The following is a 13197-nucleotide window of genomic DNA, read 5'->3' as shown; positions in this document are numbered from 1 at the left end:
AGGTTGCGCTGTCCTTATTTTATAGCATTTGTTGATTAGGGTGTATTTTTTTTTCGAATTTCGATAAAAATTTCAGTCAGATCGGACAATGTCAATCTCAGACACATCGCCTACGAAGGTCTTAAAAAAACAAGACTAACGGCTGCACCGATTTAATTGATATTTGGAACATAGATATTCCCTTACTTAGAAGCAATAATAGGCTATATTTTTATACCTTCACCTTCGTGAGAAGGGTATATATAAGTTTGTCATTCCGTTTGTAATAAAGTATATATATTCTGGATCCTTATAGATAGCGGAGTCGATTAAGCCATGCCCGTCTGTCTATTGAAATCAATTTTCTGAAGACCCGAGATATCTTCGGTATCCAAATCTTCAATAATACTGTCAGACATGCTTTCGAGAAGTTTCCTATTTAAAATCAGCAAAATCGGTCCACAAATGGCTGAGACATGAGGAAAAAACCAGGACAACGTCGATTTTTGAACCATTTTTTACCTATATCTGGATCATATAAGTCATTAATATAGACAATATGGATATCTAATGATAGATATTTCAAAGACCTTTGCAACGACGTATATAAGACCATAGTAAGTTGGACCTACAATGGGTCAAAATCGGAAAAAATATTTTTTAACCCGAATTTTTTAAAAACAAAATAATTTTTTTTCAAATTTAAAAAAATTATTTTTAAATTTAAAAAATTTTAAAATAAAAATTGGAAAAAAAAATTTTCCAAAAAATTAAAAAAACAACTTTGGAAAAAAAATAAATTTTGTTTACCTAAAAATTTGTATTTTGAAGTATAATTTGGTGAAGGGTATATAAGATTCGGCACAGCCGAATATAACTCTCTTACTTGTTATACCCTTCAGCTTCGTGAGAAGGGTATATAAATTAACTTTAAATTAATAAAGTTTTTTAAAAAAATAATTTTTTTTATTGTGGGTTTTTACCGCACAACTTCTTTATTATTCAATGGTAAAAGTACAAGTGAATTATTCTTACAAACTACCCTAAACAGCAACCACAGGTTTCTTACTCGTTGGCTGATCACGCCACTCTTCCATGCTGACTCGTGTAGCCGCTAGACATGGTGTCAGCACTTTTGATGGGAACAAAGCTACGTTGTGTCTGGATTGTTATGTAATTGTAGATGCAACGTAAGCTTTGTTGACTGTGAGAATTATTTTATTTTTTTAAACATATTTCAACATATTTGGTGTTAACTCCTCCCTCCTTAAATACAATCGTCCCGATTGTTCAAAATGAGTGCAGATCGTAGATGCTTGACTGCTTCCTCTTCGTTTCTCTACCATCTTCCGGTATTTCAGTTACTTCTGGAAGAGTTTCTTTTACTTCTTTTTCCTGGTGGCAAAATCTTTTCCACACCTTAACGCATGTAACAACTCCAAGAACAGCAATTAAGATCAATGTAGCAATTATTGTCAGTACATTGTTTTTGGTTTCCAACAGCTTCAACCTTTCAATATTTCCCATATTTATCTTTTGTAGTCTTTCTAATGATAGCACTTCCTCTATCCTGTCACCAGTAGCCTTTGGTTGTAGAGAGGCTGGTAGGGGTTTACTGCCGCTTATTTCTCGTGAATAATATTCTTGTCCATCGATCGTTATTGTTGTATTAAAGTATTTTACCAGATATGTTCCGTTCAATTTTATCTCCTCATCATTTGTTGTGATCTTGCCGTTATATTGATTTAGTAATATGATATCGCTTCCGATCTCCTCAATAGTGGCTACATGTTCGTTGTTAACCTGGGTGCAATTCCCTATTCTGTTCTTAAATAGGTTAGTTATACAATAGTCATCTCTTAAATCAGCTAAATTATTTTTATTACATATGGTTAGATCATTATAATTTTTACATTTATATTTTATAGCGAATAAAACATTATTACAATTTAAAATTTCATCGAATTCGATTTTATCTATTAAATTACCAAATTTTATAGGTTTTGCCAAATATGTTTCACAGATATCATTTTGTGTAATTGGAATGCTTAAAATATATAAAATTTCTTTATTATTTGTTACAATTTTTACATTTCCGAAAGTTAACAATTCATCTACGCTAAATATTGGTATGTTGTAATTTTCTAAGACATTATTTAAAATTTCGATTTCTGTTTTAGATAAAATAAATGAGTTCACAATATTAACTTTCGCCCATTGTATTGCATATTCAATATTTTGTAATTCTTTTTCAATTAAATTTAATTTATGTTCCAATCTTATTGTTAATTCGTTATTCCAATCTTCCTTTCTAACTCTCAGTATTTCATTAGTAATATTGGATACTTCCTGTATTCTATTGATGGTCAGTTCGTTCACAATCATCTGTCTATTATTGTTTTCTAAAAGGTTTTCCATTTTCTGAGATAGAATTTCAAAGTCATGGCTGTCCGGTGTTCCGGCAATCCATTTCCATGCAGTGCCGACAAAGTCAATCGATCTTTTTATCTTATTCGGACTCAGACGTTTGATAAGTCCCTTTATATCAAAGACTTGTTGTGTTAGAAACGGACGGAGCGGATGGTCATGTGTAATATTTGTATTCAATAAATACTCTAGATTGTCAACTAAATCTTTATATTGTTCGAGATTGATGGAATGCACAACTTTAAATGTCCCGTTCTGTCTTCTCGCTATCCCAGTATGGATTGTTACAAGTCTGGCGTTAGAGTAGTCAAGAATGTTAATGTCTCCCATAACAGTTACCACAAAAAGTCTGAAAAGGAGGTGGGGGAAAACAAATATTTAATTTAAAGGTGCGGAAATTTAATTTCTTATATGACTTTTATGGATTACGCGACCACTTTCCGTTACGATGGTCGTTCCACGATTTTCTTTCACTATTTCCTCTTTAAAACGGTTACTTAATTTGGTGCCTAGTCTTTTGTTCGATTTTACATAAACTAATTGTCCAGGAACGTATTCCTTGACTGGTGTTCTATTTTTATTATGATAAGCAAGGTCCTTTTCTTGTTTGCGTTTAAGTCGTTCAACGTTCGAGAGTCTTGTTGTCTCATAGTCCTGTGGTGAAAAATCAACGGTTCGTCCAAAAAATAGGTCTACTGGTTTTCTATTAGTGGTAGTGTGAATAGAGTGGTTATATTCATTTACAGATCTTTCCAATAGTTCATCAAAATCCCTAGATGTTCCTTCCTCTTTGAGGCATCTCATTATTTCTGCCAAAGTGGAGTGAAAACGTTCTATTTGTCCATTTGGCTCACTTCTATATGAAGGAGTAGTAAAAATGTTTATTTTCAAGTCTTCTCTCATCATAAACAAAATAGAAGCTGAATTTAATGAGGGTTCATTGTCCATAACTACATTCTTTGGTACCCCATAAAAGAATAAAAGTTCCCTAAGTGGTTTCCTAACGTCCTCAATGGATCTACCACTAAGTTGTTTAACTTGTACGTATTTCGAAAATTTGTCGATTGAAGTCAAAATCAGTTTTTTATCGGTTGAAAATATGTCTATGTGAATTGTGTGACCAGGATATGTTGGTATTGGCGTTTCCTTAAGTTCCGGCGTATTTGGATGTCTTTCGTATTTGTTCTTTTTGCAGATTGAGCACAATTTTATTATTCTCTTGATTTTCCGCGCCATCCCTGGAAAATAATATTTTTCCATAATTTGTGCTTTATTTTCTCTTTCATTGCGATGTGCCCTAGTATGTTCCTCTAAAATTATGTTTTCTTGGTCATTTTCAGAAGTTATGTCGTTGACTACTAGTTGAGTGAACCTACATTTATAATTTGAAAAGTGATCCGCATATATGTTCTGAATCTTTCCCATTATTGTTTCAGGAGTTTTAATACCATTTATTACAGATGGATTAAGGTATCTTTTAAGGACGTCTATTAGTTTCTGTTCGTCATAACCTGTTTCTAGTATAAGATGTCGGTGGTATCCTGGAAAAACTATTTTAAACTGGTATGAAGGTACTTCACCAATGCTTATAAACAGTTGGTTCTTAAATACATTCACCGGAGTTTCAACACTAGGTATAAGGTTTTCGGATGAACTTTCTGCACTGTGTTGAGTCATAGTAGAAGGGTCTGGTCGATCCTGAAGAATGTTTAATTCCAAAGGATTTCTAGACAAGGCATCAGCTACTACATTAGTTCTACCAGGTTTGTATCTTAGTTCGTAATTATATTCCTCCAGGATGCATTTCCATCTCTTCATTTTAGAGTTATTATTGTTGTTACTGAGAGCATAAGTAAGTGGTTGATGGTCTGTATAAATAACCACTTTCTTTGACCCGTAGAGATAATTCCTCAATGAACTTAATGACCATATGATAGCCAACATTTCTTTTTCATTGGCAGCATAGCTCTCTTCAGTTTTATTAAGTGTCCTGGAAATAAAGGTTATCGGTTTATCGTCTTGACTGAGTACTGCTCCAATAGCAAAGTTCGAGGCATCAGTTGTCAATTGAAAATCTTTATCAAAATTAGGATATGATAGAATAACTTCTTGTGATACCAATGCATTTTTTAAATCATCAAAAGCTTTCTTTGCCACATCATTTAAATTAATTTTAGTCTGACAAGATGTTGATTTCGATACTCTTCCTTCTTCCCCACGTAAAAGGATCGTAAGTGGTTTTGCAATATCAGCGTATCCCCTAATAAAGCGCCTATAATATCCTGATAAACCCAAGAATGAGCGGAGTTCTTTTAGTGTCTTAGGATAATTAAATTTTAATATCGCTTCGACTTTCTTTGGGTTAGTTTTTATTCCCTCTTTCGATACAACAAATCCTAAAAATTCCACTTCTCGTTTAAAAAATTCACATTTGTCTAACTGTATTTTCAAGTGAGCTCGTTCCAAAGTTTCGAATACTTCGTTCATATGTCGAAGGTGGGACTTTTCGTCTTTACTAAAGATAATAATGTCGTCCACATAGACGTAACATATTTTGCCGATTAATTGCCGCAATATGTCGTCCAGTGCTCTTTGAAAAATAGCCGGGGCGTTTTTAAGCCCAAAGGGTAATCGAGTGAATTCGTACTTGCCATTATTAATCGAGAAGGCAGTCTTTTCCCTATCTTCTTCCCTAAGCGGAATCTGATGGAATCCGCTTTTGAGATCTAATACAGTAAAGTATTGATTCCCGCCAAGGTTTGCAAGGACTTCATTAATATCTGGTATAGGATATTTATCAGATATTGTTATTGCGTTCAGTCTCCTAAAGTCCACAACTAACCTAAATTTCTTTTTCCCCGATAAGTCATTCTTTTTAGGCACTACCCAGATAGGAGAATTATAAGGTGATCTCGATGGCCTTATAATACCGTCACGCAAAAGTCTACTAATTTCTTCTTCTACGACATCCTTTAGAGCCATAGGGTACGGATAGCTTTTTGCGTATATTGGTGATCTATTCTCTGTTCTAATTTCTCCCACCACCACGGTGGAATACGTCAATTTTTCGTCTGGTTCAGCGAATAAATGACCATGTTGTTTCACAATGGCTTCGAGGGATATTTTCTGTCCTTCGCTTAAATGTTGAGTCCGTATTTCAATGTTATTCACGTTTTGAGAAGCTCGCTGCTTGATATTAATTCTTTGTCCATTTTTGATTGTAAAATAGTTGTCAGCGGTATGAATAACAACAGATAGATCTTTCATACTGTCATTACCTAATATCGCGTCAAATGAGTCAAAATTCGGTAATAACAAAAATTTAAGTGGTTCATCGTCAATTCCGAAAAGGTTTAAAAATGTGTGTTGTGATATTCTTATTCCCCCGTTAGCTGATTTAGCAAAAAATATTTCCTCGTTGTTTTTTGGGTTCTTCACTAAGTCGGGTCTTATATAATTTTTGTTACTACCTGTATCTAATAAAAATGAAATTGTTTTTCCGTCCCTCGTTCTTGCTTCAAAGTACGGCAACGAGGAACAATTTAATCTAAAAAATTAAGCAAGGGCTGAACGTCATCCGGTTGGACCTCGTTATTTCCCGCAGCGATATCGTGTTCATCCGGGAGTTGTTGAAGGTAATCCTGAACATAACCAAATTCATCATCCGGTGGACGGGTATCAACCTCACTACCCTCAGGTGGGTAACAGGTCCATTCATCCCATGCGTTTTCAGGCACATATTCGGTGCTTATATGAAAGTTCCTTTGCATCTTACTAATTGGTTCTTGGAAAGACCCGTTGGCAGGTCTTTTGGGATTCTGATAGAAACTTGGCCGATTTATGTAGTTAACCTGTTTAGTCTGAGTTGAATGATCAATTTCCATTGGTTCCACACCAAGCGGTCTAGGATAGCTATTCATGTCATTTGTGTTCCGAGGGCGGATCATTTGTCCTGGGAATCTATTAGGGTAAATAGGTTGTCTCATATTCGGATTAAAATTCCTTACAGGATTATATCGCGGTGGAATTGGTGGTCTAAAAGATACGCCAGCACCGGTATGAGCTAGCTCTGGATAAAATTTACGACCGTAAGTAAGATTTGGCGACCCAATTCTGTCCTTCTGAGCCATTGCCCTAGAAGTCTGTCCGTGCGCATAGTTTCTTCGAAACGTCATGTTATCCAGTTTTAGACATATGTGCAATGCCTGAGGCAAAGATGTCGGCTCTCGAATACTCAATAACCTAGGAAGGTCACCGCTAAGACCCCTTATAAAGGTGTCTAAAGCTTTTTCTCTGTACGTATTGGTCATCGCGCAGAGGCTACCCTCATCAAGATCAAGACAAGAAACCTTGTCAAGTATCAATGACAGATGCTGATACACAGCTTGATAAAATTCGTTAATTGTCCTATTTCCTTGACATAATACCGTCATCTGATACTCTAGGGTTCCGATATCCCTTTTATCTGAATAGTGCATCATCAAGCACTTTTTTATTTTGCCCCAATCTAGTGGAGTTCTATATGACTCCAAAGCCGTGTCCGCGTCACCAGTTATTTTGGTTCGGATAACGTGTAAAATTGCATAATATCTACCGGTGTTCCGTAGAGGATTAAATAATTCCAATACTCTATCTACTGACTTTCGCCAGGAGTTGAACTCTCCTGGTTTTCCGGAGAATTCTCGTATGGAGCGTACAATGTCCGGGACCCTATCAAGTTCTTCCAGACCTGCGGTAACCGTGCCTATAGGCTGGTCTACCCCATCGTCCAATAAATTGTCATTTTCCACTCCTGTTATGTTCTGTATCATCTGTTTGATTTGTTCTTTTTGAACTTCATTCAGTCCGGGAAGAGTGAATGAAGTGGTGGGTCTGTTTGATGTTGTCATTGTCAGTGCCTTATTCAATCTTTCCGTTATTTCTTCTATTGGATCGTCAGGCATGAGGGAACAAAAAAAGGAAATTTCTTTCTAAACTAATGAAATACCTTGAAAAGAATTCTTAGAAATTTCACAAAAAAACTTTCTTTGTATTTATTTTTAATATAAACATTTTTTAAAAAAAACAATATCAATCGCTTAATTTATCTTTTTCTTTTTTCTTAAGTTTTAAATTTAAAAAATACAATTATTAAATAATCTTACAACAATAGCCGCAACATGTTGGTTGATGGGTGCTGTTCGATGCTTGTTGTTTTTTTTCTTCTTTCGCCGCCTTTTCCTATGTAATTCGCCTTTAATTTAACTGATAATATTTTATTGAGTGTTCCTTAGTTTTAATTTTCTTTACTAAAATTTATTTATGTTCTTTTAATTTTTCACTTATTTTGTTATTTATTTGCTCTTTTGTTTTAATTAATTTCTTTATTTTTAGTTTTCTTTACTTAAATTTATTTATGTTCTTTTAATTGTTCACTTATTTTGTTTTTTATTTGTTCTTTGTTTTAATTTTTCACATGAGTTTATTTCTTTATTTCAGTTTTCTTTATGTAAATTTATTTATGTTCTTTTAATGTTTTTTTTTTTTTTTTTAAAAAAATTATCACTTATTCTATCTTAACAATTTTCCGCGTCCGCGGGCTTGGCTGGCATCGGCGCACGCTCGATCCTTTTTATCCTTTAGGGATTACTAAGGGGCCACTACCAAGGCTTGACTGTACGTATTTACCGAAAGGACTTTTTTAGTGTCCCTGCTCGGGCGCCAATTAACTTTAAATTAATAAAGTTTTTTAAAAAAATAATTTTTTTTATTGTGGGTTTTTACCGCACAACTTCTTTATTATTCAATGGTAAAAGTACAAGTGAATTATTCTTACAAACTACCCTAAACAGCAACCACAGGTTTCTTACTCGTTGGCTGATCACGCCACTCTTCCATGCTGACTCGTGTAGCCGCTAGACATGGTGTCAGCACTTTTGATGGGAACAAAGCTACGTTGTGTCTGGATTGTTATGTAATTGTAGATGCAACGTAAGCTTTGTTGACTGTGAGAATTATTTTATTTTTTTAAACATATTTCAACATATTTGGTGTTAACTTATATAAGTTTGTCATTCCGTTTGTAATTTCTACATTTTTCATTTCCGACCCTATAAAGTATATATATTCTGGATCCTTATAGATAGCGGAGTCGATTAAGCCATGTCCGTCTGTCTGTCCGTCTGTCTGTCTGTCTGTCTGTCTGTCTGTCTGTCTGTCTGTCTGTCTGTCTGTCTGTCTGTCTGTCTGTCTGTCTGTCTGTCTGTCTGTCTGTCTGTCTGTCTGTCTGTCTGTCTGTCTGTCTGTCTGTCTGTCTGTTGAAATCAATTTTCTGAAGGCCCCAGATATCTCCGGGATCCAAATCTTCAACAATTCTGTCAGACATACTTTCGAGAATTTTGCTATTTAAAATCAGCAAAATCCGTCCATAAATAACGGAGATATGAGCAAAAATCCGAGACAACCTCTGAAAATTTCATCAAAAAACACAATGTATTGCATGCTTTGACAAAAAATCAACAAAACGTATGGTTGGATGTGCAAGCTTTGCGTATTTTGTTCTTTTTTGTGTTTTGTTTCTTTTGGCGTTGTTGTTGTTTTTTATACAACTAAACGTTTGTTTGGTTGTGTGTTGGTTTTTTTGACAAAAAAACAACAAAACGTATGTTTGGATGTAAAAGCTTTGCGTATTTTGTTTTTTTTTTTGTGTTTTGTTTCTTTTGGCGTTGTTGTTGTTTTTTATACAACTAAACTTTTGTTTGGTTGTGTGTTGTTTTTTTTGACGAAAAATCAACAAATCGTATGTTTGAATGTGCATGATTTGCGTATTTTGTTTTTCTTTTGTGTTTTGTTTCTTTTGGCGTTGTTGTTGTTTTTTATACAATTAAACGTATGTTTGGACGTGTGTTGGTTTCATTGCCTTGCATATTTTGTTTTTGTTTTTTCTTTTGGTGTTCTGTTTCGTTTGGCGTTGTTGTTGTTTTTTGTGTTCTTGATAAATTTAGGATGCTGTACGCTGAAAGTGGGCAATGTACATACATACCTATATACTAATTATAAAAAATAATAATAAGATTCGGCATAGCCGAATATAGCACTCTTACTTGTTTTTTCTTAACATGGATCATACATATAAAGTATATAGTTATTTTCGAATATCTGCAGAACTATAATTGGGACAGTCTTCAAACTTTATAATAATCAATTTTATATCACTGTTTGAAGTTTAACCGAAAATGGGACGGATCGGAACAGGGGGTGTGACACCTCCTATACAAAGTATATGGTTAACTATAATTATTGATGTCTTCAAACTTTGTCCGAATAGCACCCTTATCATTTTACATGATTTGGCTGAAAATGGGCGGTAATTAATTAGTGGGCGTGGCACTTACCAAACATTGTAAATGGATTGATTCGATTATCTGAAGAACTATAATTGCTAAAGTATTTAAACTTTGTACGAATTAATTTCTTAACACTATACGGAGTTTGGTTGAAAATGGGCGGGATTGTATTAGTGTTCGTGGCACAATCATACTAAGTAAATAGTTATTTTCCAATATCTGGAGAATTGTAAATGTGAAAGGCTTCAAACTTCATATGAGTTAATTTCTTATCAATGCAAGAAGTTAATCAACAAATAGGAGGGATCAGAACTGGGGGTAAGTCACTTCCCGTACTGAATAAGGTAGATATTCCATTCCAATCAAAGATAATATTCATTATCTAATGTCTATACGTAGAGTTTTCGTACTTCGTTTAAAATCCGTTGATTGTCTTAAAGTGAGGGGAATAGATATTAATGAATATCTGGTGATCTGTAATAGTGTGATTCTCAGTAATTTGCTTGTGTTATTTTGGTACCACTGCACAGTGGTTTAGAAACTTTTTTTTGGAAATTATTCGGTATCTTGGGAGCTATTAAAGATATTGTTACGAGGGTCCAAGTGAGTAGCCCCTCAAAGTTGGTCACCTCGGGTCTCAATTTTTTTTTTTAAATAATCACCAAAAATCCATTTATGATCCGAATGAGCTGAAATTTAAATATAAATAGTCCTTGAGAAGATCTACAAAAAATATACTTACAAGTGTAGGTTATCTCTATTAGTTGAAGAGATATTCAGGTTTATTGATTTATTTTTTTTAATTTATACGGAGGGTCGAAATTTATTTTTTTGGCGATAAAATTCTAAATAAAATAAACTTGCTAACAGTTATCTCTTCCCTATAAAAAGTTATACGTGAAAAAGTTATAATGAATTCAAATACACTTATTAAACCATAATGTATTGATGTTGAATACACAATTAGTTAAAGTTTGCGTTTTGTATTTAATACTATTCCGTAGCTCTATGAAATATCTAACCTATTCTACATTAATGTAGAACAAACTGACAGAATCCTAAACAACGTCTAAAAATACAGCCAAACAATATTTATTTATTTCAACATATTTTCTAATCTGTTCATTTAAACGATTGACCTGTTCAATGGTGCCACTTGGTGAACTGTGATAATGTTTTCATCATTCAAAAAATGTACATTTATTGCCACATTTGGTAGATTTTTACTCATGAGTGGAGTAATTAAATCAAGTCCCGGTGACTTTTTGAAGTTTTAACTTATTTTTAAGAACTCAATTAACATCCTCTGGACGAATTGGGCTGCATTAGCCATTGTTGAAACTGTCAATTCTACGAACACATTTGCCATCGAATTAGGTTGAAATACTTTACTTAAATGTATATCACCATGTGTACAGGTACCGTCAGCTTTTCGTAAAGCGCTTTGTGCATCTCCTCGTGCATATTCCTCGTTGCCTTCCAAAGAAAGAAATTTGTGTATTTGGTACTTGACAAACTTTTAATATATTTTTATACCCTTCACCTTTTTGAGAAGGGTATATATAAGATTGTCATTTCATTTGTAATTTCCACAATATAATTTTCCGATCCTATAAAGTATATATTCTGGATCCTTATAGATAGCGGAGTCTATTAAGCCATGTCCGTCTGTTTGTCTGTCCGTCTTTTTGTTGAAATCAATTTTCTGAAGACCCCAGATAACTTCGGGATCCAAATCGTCAATAATTCTGTCAGACATGCTTTCGAGAAGTCTCTCTGCCACAAATGGCAGAGATATGAGGAAAAAACCAGTACAACCTCGATTTTTGATCTATGTATATCTGGATTACTATGTCATTAATATAGACAATATGGATATCTAATGATAGATATTTCAAAGACCTTTACAAAGACGTATATAAGACCATAGTAAGTTGGACCTACAATGGGTCAAAATCGTCAAAAATATTTTTTTAACAAGAATTTTTTTTCACCAAAAAAAAATTTTAAAATAACAATTCGTTTTTTTTTTTCGAATTTCAGCGGCTTTGTAGCAGCTGATCTGTTATGTTGCCATTCTCGAGAAGAAGTCTTTCAATATCCGAATTTGAAATAAGCGTATTAGGTTTTAGAGGGATTTGGCACCCAGAGTATTCCAGGGCCGAAATGAATCAATGACGTGAAGTCATTGACGTTTTTATCTAAATCTTCCTCACACTGTAAATTAGGATTTGTGTAGATATACTAATATATTTCTTATATTTTAGCCAGTTTATCTTAAAATACAAAGAGTCCTTGCGAAATTTTGGGATGTTAGGTTTCTCGCAATAAGTAACAATTACAGGAGAATGATCAGAAGATTGATCATAAGATATTTCTGTGGATATTAAATTTCGTCTAATATTTCTATTAGATCAGGAATTTATCTACGATCAGTTGGCCAATAAGTTGGGTGTCAACTCGAACTTTGGACAGTTGAGATTCACCAATCGCGAACATCAATATGTATGTTTGGCGTTGTAGTCCCCACAAACACAAAAGGGTGCTGTTGCTTAATTGGTTAGCGCGTTTGATCATTAAGCATGATATGGTATTTGTGGCCTGGGTTCGATTCCCAGCCACTGCCAATCAATAACATCAGTTTATAATAAATATTAGTTTACTAATAACTAATATTTATCACAGCGCCCTCCTTCAGTGGTATAACACTAAAACGCCACCGAAGTAAAATAATTAAATAAAGGTTGTTGGCTTGACTAATGCGCCATCTCACCACCAGAGGCGCTGCAACCTGCAGTAATAACAAACATAACGCGCAATTGCAGAGTTGTCAATTAAAAGCTTTTCTCCTCCTTTCACCACCATTTCTTCTACACTGTAGAAGTAGGTTAAACTAATTCGGGTACGCAATAAAATTACTTTTAAGTAAGGCTTAACACGTTTTTAATCTTCGCAGTCGTTTTAGAAATATAAATTTTATTTGGCAAAATATAAAATTTTTTTAGAAAAATATCGAAATTTTTGGTTTTTAAAACGGCATTAAAAATTGCAAAATTCATATACGCTCTTGATTTTTTCAAACATATATAAAACGAAGTTCCAAATAAAACAATCCATAAATGATTAAAATCTGTCTACAACTTTAAATTTTATTCATAAAAGATAAGATACATAACACGTAGAATTAGCTACATCGTGCACTGTTTTCTATGTTTAGTAGTACTAAACATAGAAAACAGTACTTAATTAGTACTGCAATAGTCGGCAATGCAGTGCCGTTTTAATAAAACGGCAAGATTCCGTAACTTTTCTGTTTGTTGTTGATTTTGAATCCATAAATTTGACTAGTGGAAAAGATAAGATATATATTATATATCAACGTATAAATTAAAAAAAATTATAGATGACTTTTTGTAAAAATATGTGAAAAAATTTTAAAATGTTATTTGAGGTATTTGCTTGATCT

Source organism: Calliphora vicina, chromosome X (genome assembly GCF_958450345.1).
Source record: "Calliphora vicina chromosome X, idCalVici1.1, whole genome shotgun sequence".
NCBI classification, from domain to species: Eukaryota; Metazoa; Arthropoda; class Insecta; order Diptera; family Calliphoridae; genus Calliphora; species Calliphora vicina.
This window is presented reverse-complemented; position numbering follows the sequence as displayed.